Source organism: Nuphar pumila, chromosome 9 (genome assembly GCF_984573655.1).
Source record: "Nuphar pumila chromosome 9, dmNupPumi1.hap1.1, whole genome shotgun sequence".
In the NCBI taxonomy this organism is placed as follows: domain Eukaryota; kingdom Viridiplantae; phylum Streptophyta; class Magnoliopsida; order Nymphaeales; family Nymphaeaceae; genus Nuphar; species Nuphar pumila.
The window spans coordinates 3,723,927-3,732,799 of NC_143257.1; the positions used below are offsets into that span (position 1 = coordinate 3,723,927).

At 37.0% G+C, this 8,873-nt stretch overlaps 1 pseudogene; it reads right to left on the minus strand.

Annotated features, from left to right (window-relative positions):
- Positions 1 to 905: 905 nt before the first annotated feature.
- LOC149828237 (xyloglucan 6-xylosyltransferase 1 pseudogene) lies at positions 906 to 1,421 on the minus strand (annotated as a pseudogene).
- Between the last annotated feature and the right edge of the window lie 7,452 nt (positions 1,422 to 8,873).

The following is an 8,873-nucleotide window of genomic DNA, read 5'->3' on the forward strand; positions in this document are numbered from 1 at the left end:
ATTTATTATTCTGTAATCTTATTTCTTGCAGCTCTAAACCAATGTATTTTTTCTATAAACAAGCCACCTCGAACTCGGCTGGTTTAACTTAGTCTCATTATAAGCTCGAACTCGGTTTGGCTCGCCATAAGAACGAGCCAAGCTTGAACATTTCAAGCTCAGTTCGTTCAGCTTGATTACCAGCCCTGGTCACAAGGACACACCATTCAGGGTCGTCCTGTAGACACGAACCCACTGCATGACCCTTTATGAATATGCTTTTGTATCTTTCATAATTTTAGTAGTTTTTGTGGTGTAGATAGTAATAGAACACCAAAATTATAGAAAGGTTTGGACCTTTGGAGCATGTTATTGGTTTTCATTATGGGGTGTCAACTGGTCTGGTTTACCCAAACCAAACCCTATAGGGTTCGGGAATCGTAATAAATAAGAAGATCCTATTAAGACCCAGGCTCATACTCGAAGATCCTATTAATACATGGACCCTGGCATAGTTTGTGAAATTTTATACTAGACCACTACAAGAAAAATGGCCATTAGCAATGAAAGTTTGCGATGGATTAACGAGAGAAACAAATTTGACGCTAAAATCCATAATATTTACGAAAATAGTAACAAAAAAACTTTCATCGCCAAATTCATCGCTAATTAACGATGACTTAGTGACGTCAAGTTTCTGTCGCAATACCCGCAGCATTTAGCGACAAATTTGACGACAAAGGTTTTTCCGTCGCTACGTAGCGACGACGTTAGCGACATAAATATTTCATCGCTAACTGGTCATATAAATTTGCGACGAAAGTAGGTCTTCGTCAAATCCGTCACTAACACTACAAAAAAATGCTAATTAGCGACGAAATTAGCGACAAAAATTTCTCTCGTTAATTTCGTCGCTACTTTTCGATTTAAACCATCCTACCTAAGGCGCAAAATTGTTTCTCTCTCTTCCGTTCAAAATTTAAACTGATGTGAGATTTAAACCGTTCCCAAACAAGCGTTCTTGTGAGCAATTCTCCTGCCTCCGTTCTGATGTTCCCCTTCAGCCCCATCGGAGCCCAAGCGTCGAGGAGGTCAAGCGACCACTGGCAATTCCGCAAGAGGAAGCTACCGATGTTCAATCCGATCCAGTTCTTTTGATCGTAGATCATCTCGTTCCATCCGTGCATCACCAAATTGGAGTCCTTGTAGCGATCCCAGGTGAGCTCGAAGACCATGTTAGTAAACATGGCATCACTGTCCATCCACCAGAGGAATTCGACCTCTAGGTGCGAGAGGAGGAGCTTTCGAATCAGCGGGAGCTTCGCCCAGAAGTCGGCCATCTCGGCGTCGAGGAGGGTCATGTTGTAGAAGATCTCGATGTTGTGGAGGCGACAGTAATCAATTTTGTTCTTGATCGATTTCAGAAGGTAATGGTCACCCATTGGGTTTTTGCATGCCTTCGACAACGAGCTAGTGACGAGGAGGACCCGGGGCTGGCCGGGGGAGACGAAATTGGGAAAATGCGGGTGGCGGGTGATCTATTCCGACCTCTGCAAGTCCCAATTGGAGATCTTGAGGCCGAGGGAGTATGGCTTGCTGGGATCCGGTGGTGGGTCGTCTTCCTCTTCTGCCGTCGTCGATGAATCGGTCCAAGTCTGGCCTATTGCTGTCGGAATACCGCCCGACAAGGAGCAATTTTTTTAAAAAAATTTAGTGACGGATTAATGACGGATATTATCCATCGCTAATTTAAAATAACGAAGGACTCGTGATGAATATTATCCATCGCTAATTTAAAATAGTGACAGACTCGCGACAGATTATTTTCGTCGCTAATTCAACCCAAATTAGCGACGAAAGTAGCGACGAATAAGTTTTGTCGCTACTTAGAGACAAAAAAATTGCGATAAAAGCTATCCGTCTTTAATCCGATGCTAATCCATCGCTAAGCTATTTAGCGACGGATTTAGGTCGTCGCTAATCCATAGGTTTCTTATAGTGGACCTGGACCCAACCCGAGTTTTGAATTTTTCAATGTAAAAATAATAAAAATATGGTTTTATCAGGTATGACCCGAGTTTGGTTCATGTAGTTTTTATTGGGTCTGGGTATAATTTTTCTTATAGTAAATCAGATTAGATCCAGGTTCAGACCCGATACCATACCCAAAAATTGGGTTCCTAAAAGTGGGAATTAGGTAAAATGAAAAGGCACAATTAAATCTGCATTTCTAGGACGAACCAAACATATATACTTTAAGGGATGTTTGAGTGTGCCCATTTATCCAGTTAAAGGGATCAGTGGGGATAAGCCAATCTTTTCTCTTAACCCACTTTTGTGGGTGGTGAGGGTATCCCAACATTACCATTAGTTTAGCATTTTGTTTTTTGGCAAATAACTTGTGCAACAGTCATATCATAAAAAAGAATCCAAATAATAGCACACAAATATCAAGATATATTGAACTTATTTAGGCCATAAAAAATTGGATAAATTACAAGAAATTCAAAACCTTTCCTATTTCTTGTACATTTTTTTTTTACATTTTCACATTTCTTATTTTCTAACTGCAATACTAGAGCCCACAAGGGTTCTGCTCATCTCACAGGGGTGATGACTTGTGAATGTCACCAAGTTGATGGGGGAGTCACAAGTTCAAAACCTATGGGTGGTGTCCATTGTCGCAAGGTTGAAACTTGGTGTACTCCTTGGTGAGCAAGGGGAGTTCATGTGTTTTACCAACTAGGCCAGCAAATGTGTGGTCACTGATGAGAGCTTTTCCCTTAGAATTTTCAAAAAAACTGTGATATTGAGATTTTCATGCTATTTTCTCAATAGTTATTTAAAATTGGTCAAACTTCTATCTAGGTGATTAGGGCTGGTAAACCAGCTGAATGAACCACACAGAGGATGTTCAAGCTCATCTTATTCTTGTGGCGAACTGAGTCAAGCTTGAAGTCATGGAAAGCTTGAGTTGGCACATTTAGAAAGAATATATTTTTTAAAGTTAAATATAATAGAACTTGGACTCTAAACCTAGTGGGTCAAGCTCAAACTAACTTATTTACAAAGCAAAACCATTGTTTCATAGATGTAAGCAGTAAGATTGAACTCTAAACACTTCAACCATGTATTTTCTATGATATCAAATATGTAAATTGTACTAAAAACCTATTATTCATGTTGGCCTTGCTAAGCCTAGCTCTTTATAAGCCGCATACGAAGTTGAGGCACAACCACACTTGTCTTATTTCCGAGTCCGTGATTGTTTGGAAGAATGATGTTGACAAGACCACCAAGGTGGTATCCCATGTGGTAAGCTAAGCCGGGTTCTGTGTCAAGCTGAAGGCCCAGGATCGAATCCCTTTGCGACATGAGGCAGTTGTTCCCCAGCTTGCTTTTAAAAAAAATAAAGAGAAAAGATAATTTATAAAAATGGGAAAAAGAAATGGCATCTCCTTTGTATGTGCAATTAAAACCAATGTTGTCAGTATCGGTATAGGCCTTGAATCATTTGGCCAACAAGTCAAGTGAATCGGCCGATATGGATTCTCAAGTTAACCATTCTGTATCGGCCAAAAGACAATTGTAAAATACTTCTTAATCCATAGCTGCCTAAATGAAATGCACATGTATTGTCCAATGGATGATCAGAGCACAAAAATACTTCAAAAACGCCACTAAAAACCCTTGTGGGATGCATACTCATCATTTTTAATTAGTTTTAGCGGCGCTTCAAAAGCACCACTAAAGGTCGAATATCCAAATATTCACATATGAATGTCTTCATACGTTTGCGAACATCTTTCGTAAAAAAAAATGACACAAGTAGGAGCGCATTCGCAAATATAGTACGATATTTGTTATTTTTTTTATGGAGATTCACACATTTTGAAAACATTCACAAGTAAGAGTTGCATAGTTTGTGTTGTATTTGCATAGGGGTAAAAAATGTCTTAAAAATTGAGAATCGAAATTTTATTTAGGGAATCAAATTGCTAGGTATTTAGGAAAACAAGCCATTCTTGAAAGGTAAGTATACTCATTTTAGCTTTTTAAAATTAAGGGCAAAAGGTTGGCCCCTAAATAAAAAAAATTTCTAAAAATAGACTGTGCAAAAACAAACTACCCAAAAATGATTAAAAAATTTCAACTGTAATTGTAAACTTGAGTAAGTGATTCTAATGTTGAAGAGCAAAATATCTATTGGAAATTAATGCGATGGATTAGTAGTTGAGGGTATCACATCATACAATGTACTGCAGAGACAATCACACAGGATAAGTCAACAATAAATGACATAGGCATTGGTGGATTGAGATGTAGGGCGAGAGGGAAGTGAGGTGTATCCCTTGCCAATGTAGATGATGTAAGGTAGGGGAGCACAACAGCAAGATTGTCAACAGGTCTGACCTTGGGTTCCAGACCCGGATCTGACTTTGATGGGCCGGTAATGGATCTGAACCCAGGTTCGATCAGACGTAGCAAAGAAAAGCCCTATTGAGGTCCTATAAAGATTACATAAATTAAGCCTGATTTATACCTGGTACAATAATACTCGTTATGTTTTTAACATTTTTTATTTTTGGATCGTAATGGAAACTCAGGTTGGACCTGGGTCTCGCATGAAATTTTAAAAACCACATCCAATTCCATACAATAATTGAATTCCATTGGTCTCTCTCTCTCTCTATACACATATATATATATATATATATATATATATATATATATATATATATATAGAGAGAGAGAGAGAGAGAGAGAGAGAAATGGTAATCTACCTGACTCCATCTATGCCCGACCCATACCAGATGGTTTTTTTTTTTTTGTTTTTTTTGAAATTCTAACCTTACAGATGTGTTCTACGTGCTTGTTTACATGGGAATCGGGTCTTGGATCATTTGATTTTGAAGCGCGGATAGGTTTTTATAAGGTTCCAAAATCAATGGTCTACAATTTTTTGAAACTTACAAGGATCCAAAAACCATTTTTTTCATCCAAAATGCATGATCCAAGAGTCAATTTCTAGTGAATTGATCATGCAGAACACATCTGTAAAGTCAGATGTTAAAAAAAAATCCATTTTGGATACGGGTCTTGGCAGGGATGGGTTCGGGTATATTACCATTGCTCTCTCTCTCTCTCTCTCTCTCTATATATATATATATATATATATATATATAGAGAGAGAGAGAGAGAGAGAGGGAACTGAACCTATTAGGTCCCATTTCTTGTTATAGGTTTTAAGTGTTTTATGAGAGATCTGGACCGTTAGATGTGTTTAGCATGAATCGATTTAGTGAGAATGGACTCTTTGATCATGTTTTTTGATAAAAAAATATGTTTTTATGAGACAAAAAAATGGATACCTTCATAGCCATTGATTTTGGATCACCAAAAAAACCTGTATACAGGTTAGATTCTGTCGATCCAAAAGCCGGTTCCTACTAAAGAAAACTTATAGATCACATCTATGGTGTTAGATGTGAGAAAAAATACGTTTTTGGAAGGAGCCTAATGAGACCTAATGAAAAAGGAGGTTTAAGGAACACATTACTCTCTCTCTCTCTCTCTATAGAGAGAGAGAGAGTCGAACATATTAAGCCCTATTTCTCATCCTGCCTTATAGGTTTTAAGTGTTTTATGATAGATCTGAACCATTAGATGTGTTTAACATGATCTATTTAGTGAGAATCAGTTCTTAGATCATGTTTTTTGGACAAAAAAATATGATTTTATGAGCAAAAAAATTGGTACCTTCGAGCCAATGATTTTGGATCATCGGAAAAACCTGAACAGATTTCAATGATCCAAAAGCTAGTTCCCACTAAACAAAACTTATAAAGCACATCTATGGTATTGATGTGAGAAAAAATACATAAAACTACGATTTCTGAACGAGCCTAACGAGACTTAACAAAAAAGGGAATTACTCATGATATATATATATATATATATATATATATATATATATATATATAAAATATTTGCTACTAATGAAGGTAAATAAATGATGAGTTAGAAATCATAGGTTCCAGTTGTATCCACTCAATCTAACCATAAATGTGTTCAATATGGTTTGTCGTGCTTTTACATTGTAAAAATGTGATCTTTTGAGTTACAAAATTTTGGCACATTGTGGGCTGTTGATTTTTTGACGCATTTAAAAACTTAATTACTTATTGTATCGCATGATTCAAAATAAGTTTCATACTAGCTCACATATATAACATCTTATCTAAAAAAAATTCCAATTTTTTTAAGAAAAGAGTGATTCCTACTCATTAGATTCTTACTTTCATTAGTATCCAATATTTACCTATATATAATTGATGACGAAGAACCCTCGCCTAAGCAAGACAAACCTCTGGTGAAGCTTCACAACCACCCTACCATATGTGGCTCGCCTCTTAAAGCTACAGACACACCCGTGCGGCCAACAGGGTTTGATCCAACACCTTCATTTTAGCATCCTCACAACCACATCGTTGACCATATGAAAATCTTAACCCAAAAATTTGAAAATTTTCTTTTAAACTTTAAACAATGAAAAACAATATTCTCATGTGGGGGTTGAAAGATTCTAGAGTAGGTTATATGTATGAATCAACAACATGAATTCATAGAACTATTCATAAATCATTTATAAAAACCAAAATGATTTATATTTCTAAAAGCATTCATTTACAAAATGCAGTAAGATGGATAAAATAGACAAAGTTGTAATTATACAAGCACTTATGATCAAAATAAAATAAAATCCTAAGTCTAACCCTGGATCCTTAGAGGTCTTAGTTCTCAACGTCACGCTTACATCTCGACATCCATTGTCCAACACATCAATCACCTGAAATCCCTTTAAATGGTCAAACTTGTGAAAGTTTGGTAAGTATACACCAATCTCAGGTAATTACATAACATTAAAATATTTATTTCCATACAAGATGTCATAGTTCATCAAGGCATGATACAATTCTAACATAGCTTATCAAGACATGTAATAGTTTAACAAGAAAATGTAGGATTGTAATGAAATACGCGGAAAAACAAAGAGTGCGATAAGCACTTACAATACCCACTAATGAACAAACAAAAGAGGTAACACCCAAACTCACAAGTGACAACACAACATAAAAATATAAATGTCTCTTATTGAAAAAGAGAGAGAGCTCTCAAGGGTGAAAAATACAAGAGGGGTTCACCCCTATATATACACAAAAGAAGGAGAGGGGGGATGACCTTATGGCCTTAACAGAAGAGCCACCTAGGGGCTCCCCATGGAGTCGTTGGGAGCCCCCAATGGTCACAAATGTGACCGTTGGGGGGCCCATCGACTCCATGGTGGGGCCCCTTTTATGTGAAAAAAATAAAAAATAAAAAGAAAATAATTACAAAAAATAAATGAAAAATAACAAATACCCCTATCGGGTACTTGTGAAATGACTAAAATACCATATATATATATATATATATATGAATTACATGTATTTTAACACCCTCCCTCAAGCTTTACGGGGATATAACCGAAAGCTTGTTAAGGAAAAATAAAAAACGAAGAGCAACAAGGGCCTTAGTGAAGAAGTCCGCCAACTGGTACTCAGATGTGATGTAAGGTAGTGTTATGGTTCCTCTTAGGTATTCATCACGTACGTAATGACAATCCATCTCAATATGGTTAGTACGCTCATGGAAGGTGTGATTGCTTGCAATATAAATTGCACTTTTGTTGTCACAACACATCTTCGAAGGAGTAGAGATGACAATGTTCATATCACTTAGGAGACTTCTTAGCCATACAAGTTCCACGGTTGTAGTGGTCATATCACGATATTCCGCTTCCGTTGAGGACAATGATACTTTGTGCTGCTTTTTGCATCTCCAAGAAATCATAGAGTCACCTAAGAAAATACAAAATCCCGTAGTTGAGACTCGGTCATTGGGATTTTCTCCCGAATCAGCATCAGTATAAGCAATTAAATCAAATGATGAGGAGGAGGAAAGAAAAACTCCATTAGTTATGGTGTTTTTGATATATCTGACGATCCTTAAGACTACACTCATATGCACGGTTGTAGATGCATGTTGAAACTGACTGACAGAGTGGACGACATGAGCTATGTCTGGCCGAGTGATCGATAAGTAGGTTAGAGACCCAACAAGTGGCCGGTAGGGAGATGGATCCTCGAGAGGTGTTCCATCTTCCAATCTTAATTTTGCATTGATGACTTCAGGGGTTTCTGTCTTCTTATCATCGGAGATACCAGATTTGGAACAAATGTCAGCAACAAGTTTCATCTGAGAGAGAATGTACCCTCGAGGAGAGTACGCCACTTCAATCCCTAAAAAATATCTTAAGAAACCAAGGTCAGACATGTCAAAATTTTCTTTTAAAACTTTCTTAATATCATTAATTCCTTGCTCATCACTTCCAGTGATGAGCGTATCATCAACATAAAGTAGTAAAATAACTACTGAAGACCCTGCATTTTTCATAAACAAAGTAGTGTCAGTATAACATGAACGAAAATTCAAACTTATCATTACATTACTAAATCTATCATGCCAAGCCTTTGGGGCTTGTTTCAAACCATATAATGCCTTTTTAAGTTTGAGAATTTAATTTTTACCAATACATACTCCTGGTGGAGGATCCATGTAAACTTTTTCATTTAATTCACCATTTAGGAATGCATTCTTAACATCTAGTTGATAGATAAGCCATTTTTTGACTAACGCCACGTCGATAAGAGTCCTAACACTGGTCATCCTAGCTACGGGTGCAAAAGTTTCTTCATAATCTATACCGTATTCCTGAGCATATCCTTTTGCTACTAATCAGGCTTTATAGCGTTCTAATGAACCATCACTTTTAGTTTTAATTTTGAAGACCC